Source organism: Hibiscus syriacus, unplaced genomic scaffold, assembly GCF_006381635.1.
Source record: "Hibiscus syriacus cultivar Baekdansim isolate YM2019G1 unplaced genomic scaffold, ASM638163v2 tig00117048_pilon, whole genome shotgun sequence".
NCBI classification, from domain to species: domain Eukaryota; kingdom Viridiplantae; phylum Streptophyta; class Magnoliopsida; order Malvales; family Malvaceae; genus Hibiscus; species Hibiscus syriacus.
This window is the reverse complement of record NW_024063538.1, coordinates 14,634,901-14,647,915: the sequence shown is the minus strand read 5'-3', so window position 1 is coordinate 14,647,915 and position 13,015 is coordinate 14,634,901. Positions and strand designations below refer to the sequence as shown.

Below are 13,015 nucleotides of genomic sequence, written 5' to 3'. Positions count from 1 at the left end.
GAAGTCGAAATATTATATTTTGATTTTCTCTTATTAATTATTTTATAATAAATGTTAAAATTTAAAACTTGTGAAAGAAACAAAATTTTACTCATTTTAGGTTAAGAAATATTTTGAATAATTAATGTGACATCTTTAACTCATGATAGTACACATATACGGGTTAAGTGTATTACAAACCATAACTGATCAGAATAGGGTGACTTTATATATAACCGTAGAGTTCCTCAAAGGGATGCTACCCTTATCGACAAAGACAAGGCACTTGCATTTGAAAATACAGGTTATGTTTGATCCTCAAATTCCAAGTTGAAAGTATTTCAATTGGTTGCTTCAATGTTCCCTTCTTTTTTTAATTTGTTGGATCATAATCTATCTATTTTTACATAAATACCTTTGAAACTTGTTTGGCTACGGGATTTTACAACAGACTTCCATCGAGATGCGTAACTTATTGTTGGTGTAGTTTTACTGTCTTTTGGACCTTCTGAAATCTGAAGAGAGTGAAATCAAAAGACAGAGATAACAACCATTTATCCTGATCAAAATTAACAGAAAGAGGAACATACAAGTAGAGGATCAACTCAGAATTATATTAAGATGAATTAGGTGAGGCTACAAAAAAGAGATGCATTTGAAAGAGAAGCCATTGCAGTAAAAAAAGTTCATCAACTTTTGATTTGGAAAGACATCACATATGGCAACACCGGGACATAGATCTGGAGATCCATTGGATGTAATTGCTTTCATTGGATATGCCAAAATGGAACCAATTATCGGGTAATGCTTGGGCAAAGCATCGGACGTGGGTGAAAATTTTTGGGATTTAGAGTCTTTGTAGATAAGCGAGAGTGAGGAAGAAGATATTGATTAAGGATAACAGTTGAAAAAACATTGTAATAAGTGTGATTGAGAGAGTGAGGAAGAATGATTGAGAAAGTGAGGAAGAAGATAATGATTACGGATAACAGTTGAAAAAAAACATTTTAATAAGTGTGATTGGGGATTTTAATGGGCTAGTTCAGTTGTTAACAGTTCATCTTAGCTTTCCGTCATCTATGTTAACGGTTATTAAATGATTAATTTATTACAAATCAATAATATTGATGATCAATTTGTTATTTTTAAAACTTAAATAGTAAAACAAACTTTTACCCATTGGTGATCATTTGTATAGTTTACCTGCCTAAAAACACTTGAAAACGTTGGAGGTACGACAACGGAGGTGGCGTTTTACGCGTCAGCAGTCTTAATTATCTAACCTAAAATCATAATTACTATCAGAGTCGGAGAGAGCGAAGCAGAGATTGTGTAACCATTGAAGGAGATTGGATAAGGTTATGGTTGTATTTTACTTTTCAAAAGCCTCTGCTTTAAACCCAGGTAGACTGTTCTTCCATTGAACTGCTCTTTCAATTTCCATTTTCATCTCTTTATATGTAAACTGAGTTCTGTTTCTATCGATAATCTCACACAATGTACTCTAACTTGACAAATATCCAAACTTTTCCAATAGCTATCAGATTTTCTTCAAAAACCCGAACTTTACAATTGGTTGTTGTCCAAAATCCTCCTTAAACCCTCCATTGATGTATAGCACTCATAGAGCTACCAGTTTGGTAAAACCCAGAAATACTTTAAGTGGCTGTAGGATTAGAACTGCTGTGGGATGTTGTGCTTTGGTAAGAACTAGGGGTTTATCGAGTTTGAATTTGAAAGGAGTTGATGAAGATAGGGTTTTTACTGGAGAAGGAAAATTGTTACCTTGGTTAGATTCAGGGAGAATGAATGGAGGGGAAAAATCACATAGAGTGGTGGCTGCGAAGACGGATAGTTGGTTTTCTTGGGAGGAATCATTGGATAGATTGAGAGAGAATCATAGCTCGTCTTTGGAGGAAGTGGATGAATCTTTTTTGGGAAAGAAATGTAACCCTTACAGACCGATGCGGGTAACCCGATCCGATCCGGGGAGTCACATTAGGGCCACCGGAGCGACCCACTGTAAAAATAGCGAAAAATTTAAAACTTTTATTGAAACGTGTAACTTATAAAATCAGTTGTCATTATTTAAAAATAAAACAGATTTCCAGACTCGTATATAAATCAAAATACAATTACATGCCCCCTAATCACATGTACCATACATTGCAACGCCGGAAGAACTCCCTTACTGAAGTCGATAGTGATACTGGTACAATTCTTTTAACCTACAATGATGAGTAATAGAGTGAGCTTTGAAAAGCTCAGTAATACAGAACTACCAGATGATGCTACATGACATGCAGATAATTGAAAAACCATAATTTTCTTATTGAATCATATGTATACCAGTGGGCAGAATAATTTGGGGTTCCCTTAGAAGTTCATCGAGTAGAAGCCATGAATCTCAGTTCAAAAGAAACCTTTCATACTATCACGTTTTCATGAGGTCCAATAGGATACCTAGTGAGTTCCATCAGTTCGATAAAACCATAATAGGTACACTAATCAAATGATAGTTCAGTAAAATCCCATAAACCATACTGTAGTGGAGCTTTTTAAACTCGTATTTTAAAACCATCTTACAAAGAGTTAACCTAAGGGAACATCTTAGGGCCTAAGAGCCTACCCAAGATAGATTTTGGGGTCATGGAGCCTACCTAAGAACACAACTTAGGGCTACAAGGCCTACCCGAGAATGATCTCAGGGCCGCAGAGCCTACCTAAGAGTCATATTAGGTCCATAAAAATTTTCTAGCTTGATCAGAGCTGTACTTTACAAATCTGTATCTCCAAGATACAGTTTATACAATATTAAAAATCCATAAGCCATCACCGTTAAGTCGGTGCATCCATAAAACAGTAACCATAGATTTTAGTGTACCACATGTTGAAACAATAAAATAATTTTTCAAAATATAAGGAACACACTAGAGAATCCAATTATTTTTCAGATGCATTTTATAGTTATCAATATGGATAACATGAACTTGTGCAATTTGATCGGATTCCAATAATAAGATCTTATTGAAGAGAATCGATTTCTAACTGATCTAATCAGACATTTCATATTGATACTTTTAGAATTCCACTAAGTTTCTATATGCATCAGGAATACGTTCAGGAACCTTTATACCGAATAATTCTAAATTTAGATTTACTGCGAGTGATTCCATTACCCAAACAATCAGGGGTATTCAGGAATACACTTTGAATTCATAGGATTTCAGCCCAATTGAACCAAATAAGGTATTCATAATCTTTTCCTTCTGCGTTACTTACGTTTTCAAACATGATCGAAGTGATTTTAGCTGAAAATAAAGAATCAAAGATTCAAGTCATTTACAATCTATGACTATCGACCGTATTATCAAACAACTCGAGTTACACAACTCTCAAACTGACGCATGTCAACAAGTCAATTCATTATCCTTCTAGTGTATTCACTCTTTAATACCATAATGCAGATCCATAGATCATCCTCATAATCATCGCTGAATAGATCTCCTAACTATCTTTATTTCATTTCCATGTTTCAACGATATCAAGAAATACGGATGTACTTGATTCATGGTTTATAACCCATAAAAACAATTTATCATGTAAGTTCAACGGTGTTTCCAGACTCATCCAAATCACTTATTTAATCCTCATTCATTGAGGTTATTTAGTTCATTTAACAATCATGTCTATTCTTGTTACTTTAGAGTTTTTCAGAGTAATTCAGACGTTTGTTAATTCAAAATACATATTGTATTTCCATTCAGTTTAATTTGGTCTTCGTGGTTTATTTGTCGAACAAACGTCCAATTCTTAATACTGAATGTGATCTAGAGTTGAGCTGAGCTGAATACTTCCAAAATTATCATCGAGCTAAACTTGAGTAGACGAACACGCATTCAAGTAATATCTATGCCATTCAGGTACTGACATATCATTAAAGTTGATCGGCTTACTTAAGCTGTGTTTCATAACTTTTTAAAGGTAGTCCAATACCTATGCTTATTTGGATTCCTTAATTAATCCAAGGCATTTACTTAGAATAGGACACAAGGGTATTTTGATAATTTTGGTATTCATTTTTATTCCATTTATTTCAGAGCTCGAAGATATCCAATCATTCTTGAGCTTGGTGGTATTCTTGGGTTATTTCAATTACAGGGGTATTTTGGTCATTTTACAGATTCAGCGTATTTCAATCATTTCCTTCCGTCCGATCTTACTATTAAATTCAATCTTATAATTTATTTCAGTCCTTTCGAACAATTATGACAACAGAACACCCCGCTAAATTATTCTTCAGGTGTTTACTCATAACTCGGATATTTCTGGGTCAAGTGTCTTCTCATATTTTACAAACAGAAAATCAGGAATTTTCCTGAACTAAGTCAGGATCTTAATAATCAAATCCGTACTTAATCGAGTTAAGTACAAATCCTCAAAGTATTTTCTCATTCAGGGTTAGCTAGGACTATTTTACCTCTCAAGGGTATTTTCGTAATTTCTTAACCAGATAATTTCAATATTAGCTCTTAACGAAAATAATTATAATTTAGAGATCCTATGATCAATTGCTTTATCGAACATTCTCTTATCCTGAAATGATTCCTTAATAGAATTCTAATATCTTGCAGAAACCCTCTAGGGGTTAAAAACTGGTTATCCGTATTTCGTAAGCAAAATCTAGCATTTCTTAAGCACATCTGTAGTTTTATCATATCAATATATCCTTTAAGAGTTATTAATCAACTTTCAGGGAAAATTCTTCACATCTTACAACTTAAGGTTATTTTCGTAATTTTACCCTACCAGAGTATTATCATAATTTCCCATCCAAGTACCTTTAACATTTAACCTTTGATGAAATAAACTATAAGTTACAAATCCATGTTGATTTCTTTATCACTAAGCACAGAACTTGTAATTTAATTCTAGCAATCCCTCAATTTCTTATATAAATCATCTGAACCATAATCAATTACTGAACCCTTTTACCGTATTCAGATCGAGTGTAGAAACTAATTAACTACACAAATGAGACCAACATTATCTTAATCATGCATTTACCAATATTCACATGTTCCATAAAGCATAACGAGGTGGTAAAGTATTACCTCGATTTTTGTGTCATACTGATCAACCATAAAAATTCTCTTCGAACGCCCTCGATCTTGAAATCAACTTCCAATATTTTCCTCACGATCCAAGCCATCAAAATTACTAAAACGTATCCAAATAATTTCCCTCGTCATAAAGATAACTTATTAGAATTTAAATAATAATTTGGAAACCCAAATTTGCATAACTAAAAACTTGAAGAGCCAGTAATATTTAATTACTAACATCATGGACAAAATTGATCTTATTTAAACAATTATATCATAATAATAATAATACAAAAGCTAAAAGACAAGGTTATGTTTTTACCAAACTTGGATGACTAACCTAGTAATTTTGCCCTTCTCATTTTATCACAATTTCCCTAACTTGATATACCCTTTTTTTCTGCTGAAGAATTCTCCTCCATGGTCCTGTCGAAGATGAAAGAGATTGTTGAGGCTTATCTTGGGTCAAATATTAAAAACGTCATCGTTATTGTTCCGGCTTACGCACGACTTCGACGCTGCTCGTGAAATCGACGAGCTCGGCTCGATGATTGCTTAATAGCTCGGACCCTCTCTCGACCACTAACTGAAGGTTCACTTTGGTGTTTTTATCGATGTTAACAGCCAATATTAGCTTCCTCCTTTGATGCAGCAAGAATCCATTGCTATTGCTATCTACAGTTGGAATTTGTGCTTGATGGAACTTAAAAGTTTGAGTGTAATCAAAAACTGGAACTAAGTTTTCTTTCGTGCTGTAACCATGGAAGTTGACAACTTTTAAATCTCTATTTCCCCAACAATTGATTCGATGTAAAGCTCCACAGAAACCTGGTAGAGGCACGAGAGATAGGGACGCACGAGTCAACGATCTCAACGGCCAATAACAAGTCTTGCCGATTACCAGTCACCTCGTAAGATCTCCGACAAGTAAAAGTTGTCCCCAGCATCCCCGTATACACAGTCGGGTCTATTCCTATACCCGAACCTCCACCATTTCAACCTCCTCCCCACGTTACCTGGTTTTTTAGAGCGGTGGCAGTTTTGAGGAAAGTATCAGCAGACAATGAGAAGCTGTTAGAAAGCGTTGGATCCACATTCAACAAATGATCTAACCGTTCATTTTTTCCCTCTTCATTTCTTTCTTTAGAAGCAGCAAACTCCATTACAGAAGACATTGAAGTCTGGCTTTTGAAACTTTGGTGTGAAGTCTCAAACTTTTTATACAATTATTGAAATAGATAATATAAATATGGTTAGTGGAGGTTGAGGTGCAGACTAGCGTGGAGTGGTTGATGATAATACAAAATTTTAATTGATACATTAAACCCCACAGTCAACTAAAAAATTAACCCCACAAATTGGGGTGTGACAACTCTCCTCCCGTTAAAAGAATTTCGTCCATGAAATTCACTCAAGTCATAGAAATTCATAAATGAATCTTCTAAAAATTCTTTAATGTCTTCATGTAGCTTTTACATAAGGATGAGTCCTCTACTAACCCTTAATCAGCTGAGTATACATTCTTATCAGAACTCTCCCTCATTCCAATAAAAGAATCAGAAAAAAATTTATCCTTGTGGAATCAATTTAGCCTTTGTTATGAGAATAGGTTTATAGAGTTATAACATATCCAAATTTTCATTTACGGAGTCAGATCATATTTTCTCAGATGAGTAACTCTCACATTGCTCGTGAGGTACTTTACATAATTCAGATAGACGTTACTGGTATTCCTTTATGCACAGGTAGAGTCTTAACGAATATAAACTTAGGTTTACTCATTACAGATAGGGACTCAACCTTGGAGTTTCGGCTTAGAGAGGTACGATTGTAGTCTAGGGGCATGTACTGATCAGACATATTTTGACATTCGACCGGCCGGTCTATCTCGAAAAATTTTGAATCAAACCATATCTCTAATACCACTAAATGTAACCCCCACAGACCGATGCGGGTAACACGATCCGATTCGGGGTGTCACATTAGGGTCACCGGAGTGACCCACTGTAAAAATATCGGAAAATTTAAAATTTTTATTGAAACGTGTAACTTATAAAATCAGTTGTCACTATTTAAAAATAAAATAGATTTCCAGACTCGTATATAAATCAAAATACAATTACATGCCCCCTAATCATATGTACCATACTCTGCAACGCCGGAAGAACTCCCTTACTGAAGTCGATAGTGATATTGGTACAATTCTTTTAACCTACAATGATGAGTAATAGAGTGAGCTTTGAAAAGCTCAGTAATACAGAACTACCATATGATGCTACATGACATGCAGATAATTGGAAAACCATAATTTTCTTATTGAATCATATGTATACCAGTGGGCGGAATAATTTAGGGTTCCCTTAGAAGTTCATCGAGTAGAAGCCATGAATCTCAGTTCATAAGAAACCTTTCATACTATCACGTTTTCATGAGGTCAAATAAGATGCCTAGTGTGTTCCATCAGTACGATAAAACCATAATAGGTACACTAATCAAATGATAGTTCAGTAAAATCCCATAAACCATACTGTAGTGGAGCTTTTTAAACTCGTATTTTAAAACCATCTTACAAAGAGTTAACCTAAGGGAACATCTTAGGGCCTGAGGCCTACCCAAGATAGATTTTGGGGTCATGGAGCCTACCTAAGAACACAACTTAGGGCTACAAGGCCTACCCGAGAATGATCTCAGGGCCGCAGAGCCTACCTAAGAGTCATATTAGGTCCATAAAAATTTTCTAGCTTGATCAGAGCTGTACTTTACAAATCTGTATCTCCAAGATACAGTTTATACAATATTAAAAATCCATAAGCCATCACCGTTAAGTCGGTGCATCCATAAAACAGTAACCATAGATTTTAGTGTACCACATGTTGAAACAATAAAATAATTTTTCAAAATATAAGGAACACACTAGAGAATCCAATTATTTTTCAGATGCATTTTATAGTTATCAATATGGATAACATGAACTTGTGCAATTTGATCGGATTCCAATAATAAGATCTTATTGAAGAGAATCGATTTCTAACTGATCTAATCAGACATTTCAGATTGATACTTTTAGAATTCCACTAAGTTTCTATATGCATCAGGAATACGTTCAGGAACCTTTATACCGAATAATTCTAAATTTAGATTTACTGCGAGTGATTCCATTACCCAAACAATCAGGGGTATTCAGGAATACACTTTGAATTCATAGGATTTCAGCCCAATTGAACCAAATGAGGTATTCATAATCTTTTCCTTCTGCGTTACTTACGTTTTCAAACATGATCGAAGTGATTTTAGCTGAAAATAAAGAATCAAAGATTCAAGTCATTTACAATCTATGACTATCGACCGTATTATCAAACAACTCGAGTTACACAACTCTCAAACTGACGCATGTCAACAAGTCAATTCATTATCCTTCTAGTGTATTCACTCTTTAATACCATAATGCAGATCCATAGATCATCCCCATAATCATCGCTGAATAGATCTCCTAACTGTCTTTATTTCATTTCCATGTTTCAACGATATCAGGAAACACGAACGTACTTCATTCATGGTTTATAACCCATAAAGATAATTTATCATGTAAGTTCAACAGTGATTACAGACTCATCCAAATCACTTATTTAATCCTCATTCATTGAGGTTATTTAGTTCATTTAACAATCATGTCTATTCTTGTTACTTTAGAGTTTTTCAGAGTAATTCAGACGTTTCTGAATTCCAAATACATATTGTATTTCCATTTAGTTTAATTTGGTCTTCGTGGTTTATTTGTCGAACAAACCTCCAATTCTTAATCCTGAATGCGATCTAGAGTTGAGCTGAGCTGAATACTTCCAAAATTATCATCGAGCTAAACTTGAGTAGACGAACACGCATTCAAGTAATATCTATGTCGTTCAGGTACTGACATATCATTAAAGTTGATCGGCTTACTTAGGCTGTGTTCCATAACTTTTTAAAGGTAGTCCAATACCTATGCTTATTTGGATTCCTTAATTAATCCAAGGCATTTACTTAGAATAGGACATAAGGGTATTTTGGTAATTTTGATATTCATTTTTATTCCATTTATTTAAGAGCTCGAAGATATCCAATCATTCTTGAGCTTGGTGGTATTCTTGGGTTATTTCAATTACAGGGGTATTTTGGTCATTTTACAGATTCAGCGTATTTCAATCATTTTCTTCCGTCCGATCTTACTATTAAATTCAATCTTATCATTTATTTCAGTCCTTTCGAACAATTATGACAACAGAACACCCCGACAAATTATTCTTCAGGTGTTTACTCATAACTCGGATATTTCTGGGTCAAGTGTCTTCTCAGATTTTACAAACGGAAAATCAGGAATTTTCCTGAACTAAGTCAGGATCTTAATAATCAAATCCGTACTTAATCGAGTTAAGTACAAATCCTCAAAGTATTTTCTCATTCAGGGTTAACTAGGACTATTTTACCTCTCAAGGGTATTTTCATAATTTCTTAACCATATAATTTCAATATTATCTCTTAACGAAAATAATTATAATTTAGAGATCCTATGATCAATTGCTTTACCGAACATTCTTTTATCTTGAAATGATTCCTTAATAGAATTCTAATATCTTGCACAAACCCTCTAGGGGTTAAAAACCGGTTATCCATTTTTCGTAAGCAAAATCTAGCATTTCTTAAGCACATCTGTAGTTTTATCATATCAATATATCCTTTCAGAATTATTAATCAACTTCCAGGGAAAATTCTTGACATCTTACAACTTAAGGTTATTTTCGTAATTTTACCCTACCAGAGTATTATCATAATTTCCCATCCAAGTACCTTTAACATTTAACCTTTGATGAAATAAACTATAAGTTACAAATCCATGTTGATTTCTTTATCACTAAGCACAGAACTTGTAATTTAATTCTAACAATCCCTCAATTTCTTATAAAAATCATCTGAACCATAATCAATTACTGAACCCTTTTACCGTATTCAGATCGAGTGTAGAAACTAATTAACTACACAAATGAGACCAATATTATCTTAATCATGCATTTACCAATATTCACATGTTCCATAAAGCATAAAGAGGTGGTAAAGTATTACCTCGATTTTTGTATCATACTGATCAACCATAAAAATTCTCTTCGAACGCCCTCGATCTTAAAATCAACTTCCAATATTTTCCTCACGATCCAAGCCATCAAAATTACTAACTCGTATCCAAATAATTTCCCTCGTCATTAAGATAACTTATTAGAATTTAAATAATAATTTGGAAACCCAAATTTGTATAACTTAAAACTTTAAGAGCCAATAATATTTAATTACTAACATCATGGACAAAATTGATCTTATTTAAACCATTATATCATAATAATAATAATACGGAAGCTAAAAGACAAGGTTAAGTTTTTACCAAACTTGGATGACTAACCTAGTAATTTTGCCCTTCTCATTTTATCACAATTTCCCTAACATGATATACCCCTTTTTTTTCTGCTGAAGAATTCTCCTCCATGGTCCTGCCAAAGATGAAAGAGATTGTTGAGGCTTGGGTCAAATATTAAAAACGTCGTCGTTATTGTTCCGGCTTACGCACGACTTCGGCGCTGCTCGTGAAATCGACGAGCTCGGCTCGATGATTGCTTAACAGCTCGGACCCTCTCTCGACCACTAACTGAAGGTTCACTTTGGTGTTTTTATCGATGTTAACAGCCAATATTAGCTTCCTCCTTTGATGCAGCAAGCATCCATTGCTATTGCTATCTACAGTTGGAATTTGTGCTTGCTGGAACTTAAAAGTTTGAGGGTAATCAAAAACTTGAACTAAGTTTTCTTTCGTGCTGCAACCATGGAAGTTGACAACTTTTAAATCTCTATTTCCCCAACAATTGATTCGATGTAAAGCTCCACAGAAACCTGGTAGAGGCACGAGAGATAGGGACGCACGAGTCAACGATCTCAACGGCCAATAACAAGTCCTGCCGATTACCAGTCACCTCGTAAGATCTCCAGCAAGTAAAAGTTGTCCCCAGCAGCCCCGTATACACAGTCGGGTCTATTCCTATACCCGACCCTCCATCATTTCCACCTCCTCCCCACGTTACCTGGTTTTTGAGAGCGGTGGCAGTTTTGAGGAAAGTATCAGCAGACAATGAAAAGCTGTTAGAAAGCGTTGGATCCACATTCAACAAATGATCTAACCGTTCATTTTTTCCCTCTTCATTGCTTTCTTTAGAAGCAGCAAACTCCATTACAGAAGACATTGAAGTCTGGCTTTTGAAACTTTGGTGTGAAGTCTCAAACTTTTTCTACAATTATTAAAATAGATAATATAAAATATGGTTGGTGGAGGTTGAGGTGCAGACTAACGTGGGGTGGTTGAGGATAATACAAAATTTTAATTGATACATTAAACCCCACATTCAACTAAAAAATTAACCCCACAAATTGGGGTGTGACAAGAAAGGTGCTCGCTCAATGGATACTAAAGAGATTAGATATAAGAAAGTAGATATGATAAGGGATCTTCGAAATGGACCTGATGGCAGACGAGGTAGAAAGGATGAAATCAATGAAGAAAAAGAAGTGATGGCAGAAGAAGATGAGGTTGTCAATGATCCAAGATGGGATAAGATTAAGGGAAGGTTTAGAGGAATGGTGGACACTAAATTTGGGTCTGAGAAACCGGAGTTTCTAAGATGGAATAAGCAGGACAATTGGGGCAGGAAAACACGGAAAGAGGCTACTGAATCAACTTTACCTAAGATGGTTGGTGAAGGGGTTTATGGTGTAGGTCCTATTTTGGCTGCATTGTGTGCTGGAAGAAGGGAATCCTATGCTTTGTATGTCCAAGAAGGATTAGATTTGAGTAGTAATAATCGGAAAAAGAAGGATAAGAAAGGGTTCGAGAAAGTGTTTAAGATGGCCGAAGAACACGGGTTAAATGTAAAGGAAGTTTCAAAGCATGATCTGAAATGGTTGTTGATAATCGCCCCCATCAAGGTTTGGTGCTTGATGCTTCTCCCCTAGAGATGGTGAAGATAAAAGAATTAGACCCTTTAGTTGATGAGGAGAAAGGTTCTCTTTGGGTAGCTTTAGATGAGGTTACCGATCCTCAGAATTTGGGTGCAATAATTAGGTCAGCTTACTTCTTTGAAGCCTCAGGTGTCGTGCCCTGTGCTAATAATTCGGCCCCGTTGAGTGGTGTCGTGAGCAAGGCAAGTGCAGGCTCACTCGAATTAATGGAGCTTTGATATTGTAAGAATATGATGCAATTCTTAACTTCCTCGGCTGACAACGGTTGGCGGGTTCTCGGAGTTTCTGTTTCTTCGAAAGCTGTTCCCTTGAATGAGGTTTTGCCAGGTTTTCTGACCATTCTTGTTTTAGGCAGTGAAGGGACTGGTCTAAGGCCTTTAGTGGAGAGATCATGCACTCAGTTAGTTAGGATCCCGGGTAATATTCCTACAGACATAGTTGGAGAGGTTGATGATACAGAAACTACGGAAGTAAATTCTAGTTACTCAGGCAAGGAGTTCCGGTCCTTTCTGGCAGTTGAGAGCTTGAATGTCAGTGTTGCAGCAGGTGTGCTTCTTCACCACCTAACTGGAAGCAGCCATGGTATTGATTCTCCAATCGATGACAATCCAACTGATACGCATCGATGATATTCCATGGCTGATGCATTGAGCTTAGTATATATGTTTGGTATTAATTCTTCAATCCATGACAAGCCAACTGATATGCGTCAATGATTATTCCATGTCCGATGCATTGAGCTTAGTATCTATGTTGTCATCTTTTATTACTCGTTTCCCAAATTTTATCATCATTTGGAAGGTTTTCTCTAGTTAGAGTAGGCCAAAATTGAGACATTTTATCGGTTTTATGCAGAAAGATGCATGTCAATTAAAGAATCAAATTTTGATAAATTCATT

General features: G+C 35.3%; 1 pseudogene; it reads left to right on the top strand.

Annotated features, from left to right (window-relative positions):
* The first annotated feature begins 1,328 nt into the window (after window positions 1–1,328).
* Window positions 1,329–12,921, top strand: LOC120197431 (annotated as a pseudogene).
* The last annotated feature ends 94 nt before the right edge of the window (window positions 12,922–13,015 follow it).